Below are 18,793 nucleotides of genomic sequence, written 5' to 3' on the forward strand. Positions count from 1 at the left end.
TATGTCGTTATGGTGTGCCAAGTAAGATCATTACTGATAATGGATCAAACTTGAATAATAATATGGTGGAAGCTCTTTGCAAAGACTTCAAGATTGCACACCATAATTCTTCTCCCTACAGATCTAAGATGAACGGGGCTGTTGAAGCTGCAAATAAGAACATTAAGAAGATCATTCAGAAGATGGTTGTGACGTATAAAGATTGGCATGAGATTCTCCCATTTGCTTTTCACGGGTATCGTACATCCATCCGCACTTCAACAGGGGCAACCCCTTTCTCACTTGTTTATGGAATAGAAGTTGTGCTCCCATTAGAGGTTGAGATCCCATCACTGTGTGTATTGATGGAAGCCAAGTTGACAGATGTTGACTGGTGTCAGACCAGATTTGATCAACTGAACTTGATTGAAGAGAAGAGATTGACTGCCATGTGCCATGGTCAGTTATACCAGCAGAGAATGAAGATGACATTTGATAAGAAGGCCATGCCTCCTGTATTCAGAGAAGGTGACCTTGAGCTCAAGAATATTTTATCTTTCAAACCAGATGCTAGGAGAAAATGGACTCCTAATTTTGAAGGCCCATATAATGTTAAGAGAGCCTTTTTAGGCAGTTCTTTGATTCTTACAACTATGGATGGTGAAGAGTTCACACGTCCTGTGAATGTTGATGCAGTCAAGAAATACTTTGCCTAGAAAAATAAATGAACAACTCGCTAAGTTGAAAACCCGAAAGGGCGGCTTAGGCAAAAATGAGCGTCTCGGTGGATTGAAAACCCGAAAGGGCGATCCAGGCAAAAATTAGAGACATAAAATAGAAAATTTATCCCGATAGATTGGGTACCCCACTTTGGGGAAATCTATGCAAAAATTAGGGATTATGGCAAGTAAGTGCATTCGGTTGATCTCCGATCTTGAGAACAGTTTTGAGCAAGTCAGTCAACTCTGATTCATCATCCTCAACCGAAACCAAGAGCATAGTGGATATCGAAGTTGGTAGAAGAATTAGTGATCATTGTATTCAATGTAGCCCTTTTCCATTTAAATTACCATTTTTCAACTTTTGTAAAGATCTATGGAGTCTTGTCATTTACAGACTACCATTCTATTAAATAAAGTTGAGCTTTTTATCCAATTGTTTCTACTCTTATTTATTTTTCAGCTAAATAGAATTGAATTTTATGATGATAATTTTGAAATTTTGAAATAGTAAAAATCATTTTTCTTAAAATAAATAAAGCAATTACTTTTAAAAGCAATCGATTTCAATAAGGAATATCAACAGTAGCCTGAGAACAAGTGAGTCCCAAAGCACGGAGCATTGTTGGTTTTCCCCAAGCAGTTGGTTTGGTCACTTTTTCCTCCCCAACGAAAAATCAGTCTCCCCAACTGAGTTGGTTAATCGCCTCCCTATCTGAGTTGTAGGCGCATATTCTCAACGGTTTACATAGATCCAGCATAGAGTTTTATTCCCCTCAAGTCCCCAGCGGAGTTCACTCCTTATCCCCGCCAACGCTGATTCTTGACCAGTAGTTTTGGTCCTCTATAAGGTTGTCTCCCATTTAGTATGGGGTTGACCTAAAATTCCCCGCAGAGTTGACAAATCAGATCTTCAACAAATCTTTTCTCTTTCCTCAGCAGAGTTTGAGATATTTAGAGATGTATGATTTCTATTCATCCCCAGTTTTTCTCCAGTTGGTGCTTCCATCCTATCGAGACTAGCCGAGTGTTGTAGCGATGATTCAAATCAATGACATTTGTATCCTTTGTGATTATTTTGTCAGCATAATCATCAATCATACATATACATATACATTCATGCATCGAATATTTCATTATGCATTGTTATGCATTTGGATCCTTATTTTCTGGTCCTCTGCTATGGTGATGTTATTTCTCCATACAAATTTGGTGTGTCTGTCCTCCCTCAATTGTAGAGTGTCAGCCCCTTTAGCAGAAAGAATTTAATCTTTCCCATTCCCCACTGAGTTATTTGCTCGTGGATGATTATTATTTCAGTTTCCTCCCCAGTTAAGTATTTGGATGGAACCACTCCCCTTGAGTTACATCCTCATCAGGTTGAGTCTTTGTTTGACCATTTCTTTCTTTCTCTTACCTAGATAGATGCTTTTGGTCCCCCGAAAGTTTATTACCCAGTAACGGGTAATATTATTTTCGGTTTGTGAGTACCTTAATTTTACCCAATACCCGATAAAAGTAATGTACTTCCTCTTAACCTTCCCCAGCGGATTCGTTTTTCGTTTCCCCAGGTAGTTTATCCTAACCGATGACATATACTTTTCCCTTTGAGTTTATCCATGATATGTTCATCACTGGTGACATATATTCTCTCTTTTTGGTTTTCTACCCAATAAAAAGGTAGTTGTAATCCCTATTTCATTCCCTAGGGAGTTAATCCTTGATATGTTCATCCTAACCGATGACGGGTTTCCTCCTCTTTGCGGTCTTCTACCCAGTAACCGGTACTTGTAAATCCTGCTTTCCTCTGTTGAGCCTATCCTTGATATGTTTATCTTAATCAGTGACGGACATTCTCTTTTCGGTATTCTATCCAGTACTTGATAGATATAATTCCTACTTTTCTCCGATAGTCTATCCTGGATATGTTCATCTTAGCCGATGATGGATATTCTTCCCCTTGAGTTCATCCTTGATATGTTCACTTCAACCAGTGACATATATTCTTTTGCTTTGGTCTTCTGCCCAATATCCGGTAGTTGTAAATCCTATTTGATATTTTCCCCAGCAGGTTGTTCTTGCCCAGTAACCGGTAACGAACACACCTCATTTTTCCTCAGCAAGTCATCCTTGATATGTTTACCCTAACCGATAACGGATTCCTCTCTATCGGAGTATGTTATCTTCCTACCCAGTAACCGGTAATGGATAATATACTTTTGGTACTCCTGTGTTGAAGTTCATTCTTCCCCGGTTGAGTTTGAGTGCGTATTTCCTCAGTGAAGTCGCTAATCCCCTGTTTGGTTCAGGTATTTCAATTTTGTTCTGATCTACCTATTTCTCCTGCATATTTCTTCTTTATCCCCTGTTGAGTCCTTGCACTGATTTATTTTCATGGAATCCTCTTGTGTCTTCAGCAGTTTTCAAGTCGCAACCTGGCCTACGCACAAACTTTTATCCCTAAGAGTCTTTGTCTCCTCAGTGAGTTTTCCTTATGGAATGCATTATACTCCCGTGGACTTTCAGTCTCTCCGGATTCTTTTCCTTTGTGGCGATGTTTTCCCCACAAAGATTTCTTTTAACATTCAAATCATATGCATCATGAGGTCTCTTAGGGGCCAAAATTTGTTTCTATATGTTGTTATTCAAGTACATTCTACTGAGTCGATACGAATATTTTAACCTCCACCTCCTCAGTTAGAATGTCCTTAAATAGGGGAAGCTGTAAGACCCTAATTTTGACCCTAAGATCCCTCATGTTATCTTATCATATGCATTGGCTTTGGGATCACACCTTGGCATCCTCCTTACCCCTCATTCATTGGGTTTGCATTGGGAGAGATCACCAAGCACATTTGATTGTATCATACTTTATTTTTCGTCATTTACTAACCAAAATACCAAAAATATGTCAATGTATAGTTTGTTGCTTTTGTAGGTAGTGTGTGTGTTCACCCATGCTCCATCAAGCTCATATCTAGGGTTTGAGACCCTCAATTCAAGGAGACTAATCAAGAGATGGTTCATAATGACTCTAGACATCATATATGGATCCCCGTGGTCTTCACATATCATTTTTATCAAGAATTCATCAAGAGTTTGAAGCTTGTTTGCCTTGGAAGCCCTAATTCATTTGGGTATCTTGTGTGACTTCCTCAATAAGTTTCTTCAACATTTGATCAAATATTTCAAGGGATACTTCATATTACATCATCTTACACATATATGATCCTCCATGAGTACCAAATATCAAGAGAATGTCAAGTTTGCAAGTTGGTTCATGGTGGTTGACTAGAGAAAGTCAACTGGTCAAAACTGGGGTTCCCTAGACCCTATATCCTACAATGTTTGTCATATGAAAATGATTACAAGAGAAACGTTACTCCTTATGACATTCCAAACAACTTTCATGTTTAATTCAAGATCTAGTTTTGCTTGGAAAATCATTTTCACGATGAAAGATTATAGGTCATTTTGTCTGAACCCTAGTTAGGAGGTCAACTTCCAAGGACCATAACTTGCTCAATTTCTATGAGATGAAATTCATTCAAGTTCCATGATCAAATTAAAGATTTCCTTTTCAACGTTGATGTTTTGAAGAAGTTCAAATTTAACTTGAAAATGCATGTGCCAAGAGGAAATATTATAGGTCATTTTGGGCCAATACCATTGAACAAGTGATTTTCCTCAACTTCTAAAATGCATAACTCCTTCATGCCAAATCCAAATGAGGTTAAATTTGTAACCAAATTGAAGAGGGTTTAAAGAGATACAACTTTGATGAAGGAATGTTTTCCATTTGAAGTCCATATCAAAAGTTATTCAAGGTGGAAGAAGTGAACATATGACTTGGGACTTAGAAAATTTTCAAATATGTTTGATTTCCCAAACTTCCACCTCAAAATTCATCATGATCCAGGCTTCAAATGAAAAAGTGTTAAACATGAAAGTTGTTCCCCTTGATCTCACCTTTCGAAAAAGTCCATGATCATATCATTTAAATCATAATTTAAGGACTTGTGCATGGGTGCAATGTTAGGTACCATTTGGAGAAATCTCATGATCCAATTCAATCCAACAATGCATGGCTTAATGCAACACCTTCAGCATGACATGTGCAAACTTTTGGACCTTTGCCAATCATTCTTTGGGCTTTGTACACGCCCATGCAAGCTCATGTTGATCATTGCTATTTTTGAACATTGAAAAGAAAGTGTGTGGAAATAAATTGCTTTGGCTATAAATAGAAGTGCATTGTGATCAAAACTAGACACACACCCTGCCCAAGCTTTGCTAGACTGATCCAAACCCTCACTGCCAAAGAATTTCTGAAGATTTCTCTTGAAATCAAGCTTGAACTTCATCTTCTGTTTGGAAGTTCAAACTCCAGAAATTCACTTCCCTTTTCATCTCAATTGGTTTCTGCAAGCAAGAGGAAGAGAAAGCAAGCAAATCCAGATCAAGATCAAGTGGAATTGGATCAACTTGAAGCTGATTTTTCAGAAACTTCATCTCTTTGATTCTCTCTCTCAATTCTTCACCATTCTTTGTGATTTTTGGTTGGCAGAAGTCCTACCAATGTAGGCAACAAGATTGAGTTGCTTTGAGGTCAAATCGAAGCAACTCAGTTCATAATCCTCAAAATTCAAATCCCTGTATCTTTTTATATACTTGGAATTGGAGAAAATTGAGGTTAGATTCGTGCTCCTGAGCATTTTTCCTTCAAATTAGTGTATCCACTTTTCATTTTTCATGAAGTTGAGCCTGAACCAGACCGGTGGTGATCACCGGAGAAGATGACCAGAGCTAGGGCTCCGGTGATGCGTTGGCAATGTCCAAGCCATCTAATCTGATTTAAATGTTTTAATCTCAAGCGTTCATTGTAATTACCTCACGTACAACTCATTAACCAAGGTGTAGGGTGGAACGCATGCGCGTGGCTATCAGATCTGCCACCTCAATTAATAAGGGGAGATCTGATGGCCCTTGTTTTTTTTATATTTTCTGATTTTTCATTTAATCCACTTATTTTGATTAATTCATATTAATTTCATTTTTAATCCAAAAAATATGGGACTTTCACCAAAAATATTTAAATATTTTCCTCTTTCATTTTCTGAATTAAAATTATTTTTTGGATTAACTTTGATATTTTTCATGAATTAATCATTTTTGTGCATATTTTAAATTGTTTAAAAATACTTCTGACTTTTCAAAAATCATGATATTTTTTTGTCTAAGGTCCTTTGACCTTGTTTGACCTAGGATAAATATCTTAGCCATTTATTTGGTGTTTTGAAGAGGTTTTAGGTTTTGACCAAACTAAATTTAATTTAAATGCATATTTAATTTGATTTTTAATTGATTAATTGTATAGAAATTGTGTTGAGCCATTTTTATTGACTTGTGATGTTTTACTATGTGTTTGGGCCTTTGTTAAGGTTGATTTTACTTTTGTTAAGTTAAAATCATTGGATTTAGGGGATTGATGAAATGTACATTTCATCTCCCAAAATGAATGAATGATTTTAATTTGATAAAATTCATCCCATGACCAATTTGTATTTCTCTCATCTCCTCTCCCTCTTCATCTTCAATCCTATTCTTTCCCATCCCTTTCATTGACCAATGAAATCTCAATGTCCTAAGGCTAATTGGTTCATCAATAACCTTGTGTTAGATGAACCAATACAAGTATGGATGAGATATGTCCATCCTTTTGATCTTTTCTTTTAGTGTGTGGTACGTTTTAGGAGTTTGGTTCATTATACCAAATCTCTAACATGCATTAACACCTAAATTTCTATTGCCCGGCCTCAGATAGTTGTGACTTCTACATAATTCCAATTACGATTGCTTAACATAGAGCTAAATTTCACCCTAAAGACATAACATTCTAATAAGTGAGATTGTAAGTCTCCCATTTTTCATGGTATTGTGTGGAAACTTTGCCTTTTTTCCTTCCTTTGGAAGATGTCTTGGTTCAAGGATCCATGCTTGTGAATAGATGGTTGAGTGTTCTCCAAATAATGACTTAATCAATTGAAAAACAAAATATCACTAACATCTAACCAACTAACAATTGACTAAGTTGTATTAATATTGCTTTTATTTTTAAGTCATTTACTTTATGCAAATTTAAATTCAAGTCATTTACCATTAATTTGTCATTTACTTAACATTTAAATTGTTTATGTTTATGTCATTTTCTCTTTGCTCATCTGAGCCATATATTGTGATTGTATATATTTGTTTGTGTATTTTTTTGTGTTTGTGGTCTTAGGACCTTAAAATACTTAATAAACAACAAAAACCCTAAAAAATATTTGTGTGGATTGTTGGGTTTGATCTGAGCTTTTGGACTTAGAATTAGGCAACATTCCATATGCAAAAGGACTTGGCCAATGCCAACATTTCTGAGACCAAATTATTGTGATTTAACCTTTAATCTGATGCAAGTATTGCGATCCACATGAGTTCATCTCCTACATGATCTTGATGCAACTGTTATTTTGATCTCATGCTACACTTTATTTTGAGCAAAAATTAAGAGTATTTTATCTGATACTTGAGAAGACAAAGAAGACTTCTAGCTATGAAGTTGCTTGCTTGGATGTGGCCATCTTTATTTGATGCCTTGCTCTTCATATTGCTAATTGCTTGTTGATAATTGTTTGATTCAAAGTCCAAAGGGAAATTGGGTTTTCTATATGACATTCTTGTCTGTTGGATTGCATCCCATCGGTCAGATCTTTTCAACCCTTAACTATTAATTTTATACTTAGGATTAGTCTCTTCATCTCCTCCCCATTTATTAAATTTCAAAATCTCTCCCCCTTTTTTAAAAACCTTCTTTGCTTGTGATTTCAAAACTTAGACTTTATTTCAAATTAGAAACTTTGGCCTTATGCCATTGAATTTTTAAACTCTTTTCTTAAATCAAACTTGTAAATGAATTTAACCATATTGACTTAAAATATCAAAAGACAAAAAGAACTAACACTCATTCAAACTTTTGGGCCTTTTGTGCCTCTTTTAAACTTAACTTTTTATTAAAAGCAATCCACTCATTTTGAAATTGATACCATGAACTACGGGGTTTTGATCCCTCATTTTTATGTTGGTACGTAAGCACAAGTCCGAAGGTCTTGTCAAACACAAAAATATAATCAATGAATTCTTTTCTCATCCCCACACTCTATTTCTCTCAAACATCTTTTATACCAAAAACACATAGACACATAAAAAAGGGCTCCCTAAGAGTATCTAGGACACTTTAGGTGCTAACATCTTCCCTCTGTGTAACCAACCCCCTTACCTGTAATCTCTGACATTTTATTAGTTTTGATTTGAAAAATTCTTATCTTTGGGTTTTGTTCGTACTTTTCCCTTTTCCTTTGGAAACAATAAAAGCGCGGTGGCGACTCTGGTTTTATTGACGTTAAGTTTATCCATAACTTAATGGTCATGAATTTACCGCTACAATGACCATACTAAGAACAACAAATTGGTCTGAAGAAGCTAACAACAGAGGATTCAGGACCTTGTGACAATTACACCAAAGATTGGGGACCTGGTTGGGCCTATAGTTGAGGGAAAATAACTTGTAATCTAAGTTATCAAAGAAAGTGGTAGGGAAATTGTCAAAACTCATCCAAAATTTAGAGAGAAAACATAATTCAGGCTTTTGGAAAGTAAGAAAGGGCTTGAAAGCTAGCCTAGTTAGGGTATTTGTCAGGCCCCTTGCATTCTAATAAAGGAACTTTATGAAGAAGTTCTATGAGCACCAACTTTAGACTTGGTTGCATAAATTAATATGGATCATTTTTTTACCCAAGTGTTTTCTTTTGAGATTTTGACAGAGTTAACTTGTATTTTAGATAATTAGAGTCTAAGTCTTCATTCTAACCATCTTGACCCTCTTGACCATCAGAAAATTCAATTGGTTAGCTAGTGTGGCCCATGAATTAGCTATAAAATCCTTGTTGTTTTATGGTGTTTAGGTTCTCCTGGTTGTTGAGGCATACAACTTCTACATCCATAGTAGCCTCCATCACTTATGTATCATCAAAACGGATGATCTCAGTGTTGGAGCCGTCTATGGTTTCCTTCACGTTAATAAGAAAAATGGAGTATCTAAAGCTAGGGAATGGCTCTCAATTAGGGAAATGTTTAAATCGTCGATGCATGTAATTGTTAGGGTCAATTCGGGGATCAACACGAGAGATGATTTTTATTTTTGAGGACTTTTTTATGAGTAACACATTTTTGTGAAAGACACCACATACTTATCAAAAACCTTAAGGTGATAGGTGTGTGAGTTCTCTCACTTATAAATGCTCCAGTGTCAATATTTTTAACCAATGTGGGACTTCCCCACACTACTCACACTTGTTATTATTAACACTCCACTCAAATAGGAGTATATATGCTCTCCCTTAAGTGGAAGCTCTTTATTCCACATACATTTGTACCACCCCGTTGACACTCTTCAACGAGACACTCTACCCACGACCATCTGGGGATACTTTTGATACAAGTGAGTCAGCCTCTTCACTTGAATCAGACTCTGATACGACTGTTAGGGCCAATTCGGGAGGTCAACATGAGAAATATTTTTTACTTTTGATGACTTTCTTTATGAGCAACACATTTTTGTGGAAGACACACCACATACTAACCCAAAACTTTTAGGTGAAGGTGTGTGAATTCTCTCACTTATAAATACTCAAGTCTCCACATTTCTAACAAATGTGAGACTTCCCCACACTACTCACATATATTATTCTCAAGAATAATAAATTAATGATATAATGGAAATATAATAAGTTAAATAAGTGTTAAAAATATAAAATGTCTATATCAGTTGAATTTAGAAAAAAAAAATTAACTTTTAATTTAAAAAACACATCTTAAACAATTAAATTTTTTAAAAAAACATGACTAAAACACATGTTAAACCATGTGACTCCCACATAATTCATATAGATCTCTTCTTTATATTTTCTTAAAAAAAGAAAAGAAGAAGTGAACCTCACATGATTATGAAAATAAAATACAATAAATTTTGTGAGTCTGATTCTCTCACTTGTTCCATTCATGATAATTGATATAATATATATTTTGAAACAATTCTCATTCATTCTCTTATATACTGAAAACAAACCAAACAAGAGCAGTGTCATCCTGAGTCTTTGGAGCATACTAACTACATTACAAACGACAAAACATAGTGTCTATAATTGATGTACGATGCATGAAACAGACTCTGATATTACTTTTATTTTTCATTTATGGTTCTTGACAATTTACCAAAAATAAAAAATGAGCAAGACACGTGCTGCACCTGCAGACACTGATTTGAGTACACATAGATTTGTCTTGTTGTGTATTTATTCTCACGACAAAGCACAAGATCTAAAAATCATTCTTCAACATTATCTACACAAGATAAATATATAATTATTAATGTATTTATTATTGTATTGAAGTTCAACGTACTCCATTCTGCATTCCCTACTACTCATTAATGCTATTTCGTACGTAAATGAATGACGGGTCTATGTGAGTTAAAGTCATCTTCATTTTTCTTTTAAATGTTTTGAAGTGTATAAAAATATTAAAACTCATTTGATATCACACTACTGTATTAAATTATAGGACTTTTGTTGACTCTAATAATAGAAGTAGCAGCCAAAGTTTTTTCATTTGAACAAACAGTTTAGGTGTTATTTTCAGAGAAGTGATGAGTTAGAGTTGATTAGTCTAGTTGATTAAAGAAGAGAGACAAGTAGTTGAGATTTGATTGCAGATTTAGGAATAATATCTCATTAAAGTCTATAGGCTTGGAAGTTGGATTGAGAAACAAAAGTGAAAAATCTTATTCAAATTCTTGAATTTTTTTGGCTATCCAAAAAAACTAAGCTTAACGAAGTCTATATCAGTCTTTTTAGTTTTTTTATGGGATAATTCGTTGTGAGTGGAGTTTTTTTTTTTTTTTTTTTTTTATATATTTGTTGGAAATAATGGGGATTCATCGTAGTTTTTTTTGGTGCACAAGGTAAAGATGGAAGAAGAGAGAGAAGAGAGAATAATAAATTTTTATTACTCTTACAAAATAGTTACAGTAAATGGTTACACACATCCATTGTACATACACTGCATTGCTATAACAATTGTTGACAACTACACTGTTTATATATACACAACAAGAATATCACGTAGGCAAAAATGTTAACCTACACTAACATTGCTATCACAATTAATTTTTTTTCATTACAAAAAGGGTTTGTCTATTCTAATCAATATATTAAAATAGTACTTACATTTTATTATGGATTTTGTTAACAACCGGAGTGATAAGTTATATATATATATATATATATATATATATATATATATATATATATATATATATATATATATATATATATATATATATATATATATATATATATATATATATATATATATATATATATATATATATATAGGGGTGACAAACGGACATGCCCACCCCGCAAAAGCCCGCAAAAAAACGGGGCGGGGCGGGACGGTCATAGTTGAGGATGTGAGCCTAAAACTTAGACCCGTCCCGCAAAAAAGTGAGGCCGGGGCGGGGAAAGCTCGCTGACACTGCATTCTTTAAGTCTAAAAATGCAAAAGTTTATGTCAATACACGTGCCCGCAAAAGCCCGCGAAAAAAATGGGGCGGGGCGGGGCAGACACATTTGAGGGTGAGAGCCTAAATCCTTGGCCCGTCCTACAGAAAAGTGGGGGCAAAACGGACATTTCCAGCGGACCGAGCCCGTTTTGCCACCCATATATATATATATATATATATATATATATATATATATATATATATATATATATATGTGTATATATATATATATATATATATATTATATATATATATATATATATATATATATATATATATATATATATATATATATATATATATATATATATATATATATATATATATATATATATATATATAAGCTTTCGCATAAAATAGTCGTCCTTCACAAAACAAAATTCTAACATCTCTTTCCTCCATATGTAACAAACTTGTCATCATAAGCTTCTTCCTCTCAACGTGAATTAAAATTCTAAAAAATTTTCTAACCAATCTAGTGGGAACATACCTATCAAAGAAATTAAGGTTTCTAAGGATATATGTTGGTGATATGATTAAGTCTTGGTTAAATAAGGGCAAGGAAACATGAGATGTTAGGAATAACATCAGCATTGTTGAACATTCTAGTGGGACACCTGACACATAGAAGATAATGATCACCAATTTGAATTATGAAAAGATAAGAGAGATATAAGTTGTTATTGAAGAGCTAATGGAATCAAGTGACTCTGAGTTAGATGAAGACTAGGATAACTTCTAAGATTCAATTAGGCATGAAGTCTGGAGGCTTCATTGATAAAGGGAGCTTATGATCCTGAAGATTTAAGTTCTTGTTTCTGTTTGATAACCCATGTATCTGGGCATATTTTATTCCGGTTTATAAAAGCTCTATAGTCTTATTGAACTTATGTACATTAACACATCTAATGCTAGTTGATCTTCTCATATTTTGGTTGTGTATGTGTTAAGTTACTAAGGGCTTGATAGCAACCGTCTGATTTTTTTATTGGAAGATATTTCATCATATTTCTTTATAACAATCGTTGTGAAAATCATTTTATATTTTTATATGTTATTTAAATATATTAATATTAAATTACATATTACCACAATTACTACAAGAAACCGTTGTGAATAATACTTACATGTTATTATGGATTTTGTTAACAATCGTGGTTATACGTTTCACACACGCGCGTGCACACACAGAGAATAGTCATCAAGATTTCACAGAGAATAGTCATCACTCTCAAAACAAAACTCTAACATCTCTCTCTTCCACATGTAGTGAACTTTTCCTCTAAAGCTTCTTCATACAAAAAGGTAGTCAACTTCATACGCTTTATCATTCTTCTTCTTCTTCTTCATAAGCTTAAGGTTTAGGGTTTTCATTTGGCATGATTTTATTGTTTTTTTTGGGTTATCTCTACTTGAATTTTTGTTATTGAAATGAATCTCACTTGCCATATTTGTTCCATGTATGACACTAGTTCTTATTGAATCTTTGTTATTGAAATGGATGTCACTTCAATATAGTTCTTTTTACCATATTATGTTTATGTTAACATGTTGTTAATGTCATGCTAATTTATGTTTCTAAATCAGGTTAACATGTTGTTTGTAGGATTACAATCTCATGTTAGATTATATTTCTAAATTAGGCTAACATGATAATATACATTTTGATTTGTATGTGTGGTTCACAAATTGTTTGTGTTGCAATGAAGAAAAAAAATAGAAGGAATAAGAAGCTAATGTGAAATTGGCATACTTGAGCTTCATCCTTCTTTAAAGGAGCACAAGTTTGTCGCTCTTACTTCAGTTTCATCCTTCTTTTATTGTGGATTCCATTCTGAGACAAGTAGATCGTTTCTTCATCTTCATTCGCCACAAATCTTTTTAATAAAAGGTACGTTTGTGAAACATTTTATGAGTTGATATGTTGTTTGTTGTTCAAAATGTTTGCCTATTTTTTTAATTCTAGTTGAGTGTATTATATCGTATGTAGATTGTGTATTTCACTAACCTCTCACTAAACAGCCATTCAATTAAATTGATATATGAAATGATAATATGAAAATTAGGTTATATTTTAAATCCAACTTAGATGAATCAATGTTTTTTAAATTGCATGCATCTTGTAATTCATCTCTGATTCTTTAAAATAAAATTTGGTTTAATGCCCTAAGTTCTTCAAAGTAACAATTCATTTTCTTTTATTTTATATTACACAACATCACATTTATTGAGAAATTTTGAATCATCTTCATCGTTGTCATTATAATAATCATCTTCATCGCTGACATCTTGATAGTCATCATCATCGATTTAAATAATGATGATCATGACTCGGAATTAGTCAACATATTGATGTTTTTCAAAATAAACTATAAGAGAATGAACTTTGATCCAAAATAACTTGGGGCATTGAACCAAATACTATATGCTAATGAGCGGGAGATGAATTACAAGATGCATGCAATTTGAAAAACATTGGAGCATTTTAAGTTTTTTTTTCAAGAATAATTAAAATTTTCAGATTATTATCTTCTAAATCAATTTGAATGTTTGTAGATGTTTATTGAGGGGTAAGGAAAAACAAGAAATCCTCATATTTTATAATATACTCATACATATACCACACCGGTTGGAATATATAACAGTGATGAAATGTTAAATTTATTTACGCTTTAATTAAATTGCTGCTCCTGCCTTTCGAACCCATCACACACACACACACATACACACATACATACATACATACATACATACATACATACATACATATATACATATATATATATATATATATATATATATATATATATATATATATATATATATATATATATATATATATATATATATATATATATATCACAAGAATTATTTAATATAACTATTGTGATAGGTAGCACGCTACCGAGTTTATCATAACAGTCAGACGCTCGTGGTGGAAAAGATCATACATACAACCATCAGTTTCCACACAGCGGTTGGTCAACATGGTCGTAACCCTTTTCCAACCATTGTTAGAGGGGTTTTCCGTATTAGTGTGTTGATCCCTCGAGTAACACTGATAGTGCGAATTGTTTCACCTTCATTAGTTTCATTTCTCAAATGGAGTTGGTTGACCTTCCCCTCTTAGATATGAAATTTATCTGGTTCATACCTAATGGGGACACTGCTAATAGGTTTGATATGACTCTTATGTCCGTTGGTTGTTTGGATTTGTGAGGTGTGGATTGTATGTGGGTGTTGCCTAAAGATGTATAAGACCATTGTCTAATCGTTCTTAGTTATTCCAACCAATTATGGCGTCCTTAACCTTTTATATTTAACAATCATTTGCTTGCTCAAGAAAACTTTGCAGAGTTAGTTCATAGTAGTTGAAACACTTTAGTTTCTTCGGGTTGGAAAGTTTTTGTCCTAAAAGAGAAATTATAATCTACTAAAGGGGCAGTGAAAGTTTGGAATAAAACTATTTTTGGCAATCTTGATTTTTAAATTGACTTAATGAAATAAAACTATTTTCGGCAATCTTGATTTTTAAATTGACTTAATGAGAGAGATGGTGAGTTCTTTAGACTCAAAAGTTAATCTTGGTGTGCTTTTGATGGATGGGGTGGTGGCTAGGCCGAAAGCTATTGCGGATCTTTGGTCCTTACTTATGATTAAAGATTGTCAATAAGTTCATAGGTCTAGAGCAAAGTGGCTTAAGAAGGGTGATGTTACTTATAGTTTCGTTCATGCTTGTTGAAGAGTAGGAGTATGAGAAATACAATTCTAGATCTTAAGACGAGAGATAGTTGGATTGATAGAGTTACTAAGATCCGCCAAGAGGTAGTTTATTTTTTCTCTAATTAATTTAACGAACCTTTAGTAGATTATTTTCTTTATACATGATCAGCTTTCGATCTCCCTATTAAGGATAATTTATTTTTTACATCTCCATTTGTTCTTTCTAAGTTAAATAAGTTAATGACCTCTTGTGATGGTTATAAGAGTTGGGAATAAATGTGTTTAATTTCTCTATTCTAAAGAGGTTTTGGCTTTTTTCGAAAGAATGTGAGGGTGATGTTTAATAAGTTTCACCATTTTTCTTTCCTACCTCGTTGTTTTACGTATAATTTTCTCACTTTCATTCCTAAAATGAACTCTCCCTCATAGTTAGGAGATTTTTGACCTATTTTTTTTTATGGAATCCCTCTATAATTTGGTTTCTAAAGTTCTAGAAGCTAGACATGATGAGGTTATAGAAATCCTTATCTCCCTGAATCAATCAACCTTCCTTAAAGGTGGATTTCTTGTGGATGGGTAGTGGCTATCAATGAGCTTGTGGATTTAGCTAAGAAAACCAAAACATTGTGCCTTGTTTTAAGGTGGACTTAGAAAAAATGCATGATTCAGTTAGTTAGAATTTCCCGGAGTATATGCTTGTCATGTTTGGATTTAATGCTAAGTGGATATCCTAAAAGCGTGCTTGTGAATTCTCTAAAATTTAGCGATTTTAATAAATGGTTATCTGACCCAAAAAATCAGCATCTAAAAGGGTTTGAAGCAAGGTGACTCCCTTGCTTCTTTCCTTTTCCTACTTGCGGTAGAAGATATGTGTTTTTTCTCTCTCCAGGTTTGTGTCTATTGGCCTCTTTTTTAAGTTTATAATGGATTCCTCGGACCTGCTTGTTTCTCATCTTCGGTATACAAATGATACAACTATTTTAACAGAGGTTGCGAATGAAAACCTATGGTAAATTAAAGTTATTTTAAAGGGGTTTGAGCTTGCTTAGGGTCTTTGGCTTAACTTTGTGAAGAATAGTCTCATTGATGTTAAAGTGGATCCTGACTTTACGGTCTTAGTTGGAGATTTTTTTCACTGTAATCAAAAGTCTCTTCATTTCAATTATCTAGAGTATATTTACTCACCTTTTGGAGGTAGATATGTTGGGCTCTGCTCTACCTCATGCTGATGGAAAAAAGTGTCTCTCTTGGATCCAAAATGGAGAATGCTTCTGATTGTAGACTCCTCTTAGAAACAAAGTGGGATCAGACTTGCAAACATCTTTCTATGAGGATCAGTAGCACTACGCCAAATAAGGGAAAAGAGGGCGCTTATTTTGGCCTATAACAGCGCTTTTAAGCGCCCTCTAATCTGGCGCTGGCATAGGTAAAGACAGCGCTTTGTTCTCCTGGAGAAAGCGCTGTCTAAAGTGGCCACATTATAGTGCGCTTTAAGAAAAAAGCGCCCTCTGGAGTGGTCCATACAGGGACACCTCCAGAGGGCGCTTTCTGGAAAAAGCGCCCTCTAAAGTTGTCAGTGTAAAGTGTTTAGAGGGCGCTTTCAGGAAAAAGCGCCCTCTAAAGTTGTCATTGTAAAGTGTTTAGAGGGCGCTTTCAGGAAAAAGCGCCCTCTAAAGTTGTCAATGTAAAGTGTTTAGAGGGCGCTTTCAGGAAAAAGCGCCCTCTAAAGTTGTCAATGTAAAGTGTTTAGAGGGCGCTTTCTGGACAAAGCGCTCTCTAAAGTGTTAGTTATTTTAAAAAAATTTGTTTGAAAAACAGTGGATATATATATTTAATTGGTAACCTGTTCGCATGCTGCAAAAGTGTAAAATTCATATTGATTTCATCCTTTAATCCAATGTTATACACCATTAATCCATTGATATATACAACATGAATCCATTTATATACAACATTAATCCTCCATATATACAACATTAATATATGATTCTTTGATCAACAATATACAACAACATATTCTCAAAGTACTACAATTAAGAGAATAAAACATAGCAACCAACACCCAGTGACCACTGTATCCAAAAGCTGTCTAGTAGTTCTAACCAATACTAAACAAAAACGCCCATCCACCCATGGTGGCAAACATGTTCTGTATATCCAAAAGTTGTCTAGTAGTTCTATCGCACATCCATACAAAATAAGGCTCAACCAAAACAACAGATGGCAGCATAAGTAGTCCCCTGCAAAAAGAACACGTCCAAATGCAAATAACACAGAACTGTCAAAAGGCGATTGAGAAACAAATAGTAAACAATGGCATAAAGTTAAATGACATAGCTAATATTACCTGAATTCCTACATGGCTGTTAAGGTAAAAATCAAATTCCCTAGGGTGACAAATGTCGGTGTCTACCACGGTTCCTTTGACAATTTAGAACAACAAAATCAGCAAAAAGTGATAAATTCAAATGATAATATATACCAGCTGCGTTGAGAAATATATTGAAAAAACCTGGCATAATTTTTCCACTTCTATCGGTCTCTTTGGGGTTGACAGGAAAGAGACGGGTGTGATGTCTCTTTTGGACCACTACAAAAGTAACTTTAGGTAGATACCCATCCTCTATTGAGACACAAGCCTGATGAAAAAAAATTAAAAATTAAACGCAGAGAATTTAGTGGTGTATTTTATGAACGACAAAGTAACAAGAAATCAACTTTGAGAAGTCCTAAATTCTGCCTACAATACAGGGCTGCAAAGTTGATGCAACAAAAAACATATAACAATATATGGTAAGTACCTGTATCTCCGACCATATTTTTTCTTTGCCAACCTTCAAGTCCGGACTTCTCCAATTATCACATGTAATCGGAATATGTTGTCGAACAAGGAAACCAATGTAACTTGCCAACATTGAACCCTTATCTTTTGAAGATAGAATTGATATATGTTTAGATGGACATGTTCCATTGTCGTAGAGGGATACTTTCAAATATCCAGCATCATCATCTACGCGAATGAGGCTTGACGATAATAGAGCATCTCCATCTAAACAAATATCAATTGATACTTTCGAGCATCCCTTGCCCCTTGCACGAATGATTGACTTCATAATAGCCATTTTACCTGTAAAAAAGAAAACAATTAAAATCAGATGACAAATGTAAAAACAATTAAAATCATAAAAGTCATTTTACCTGTAATAAAGAAAACAATTAAAATCATTTGACCTGTACCTTTTTCACTAAGTTCTCTTTCTTTTCTTGGTTGGAATATGTTCTACATGTCTCTTAACAACACGGACGGTTGGATTGATCCAAATACCCTCATTATGATCATTTCTAATATATGAATCATTTGATATATTATTCTCATCTTGATCATTTCTGGTAAACGATTCAATCTCAACATCAATATCACCTTGATCTCCAGTGTTTTCATCAATTACTTTGTTGGAAAAAAGAACTATAGACCATTTCGTACTTTTCGGATCATTGACATAGAACACTTGTCTAGCTTTAGAGGCTAGAATAAAAGACTCATCTTTGTATCCCACCCTATTAAGATCCACTTGCAAAAATCCTGACTTATCCATTCGAATGCCGTTATTATTTTCAACCCACTTGCAACCAAATATAGGAATCTGAAACTTCTCATAATCAAACACCCAAATGCGCTCGATAACACCAAAATACGACAGATTTGCAA

This window comes from Lathyrus oleraceus, chromosome 2, assembly GCF_024323335.1.
Source record: "Lathyrus oleraceus cultivar Zhongwan6 chromosome 2, CAAS_Psat_ZW6_1.0, whole genome shotgun sequence".
Lineage (NCBI taxonomy): Eukaryota > Viridiplantae > Streptophyta > Magnoliopsida > Fabales > Fabaceae > Lathyrus > Lathyrus oleraceus.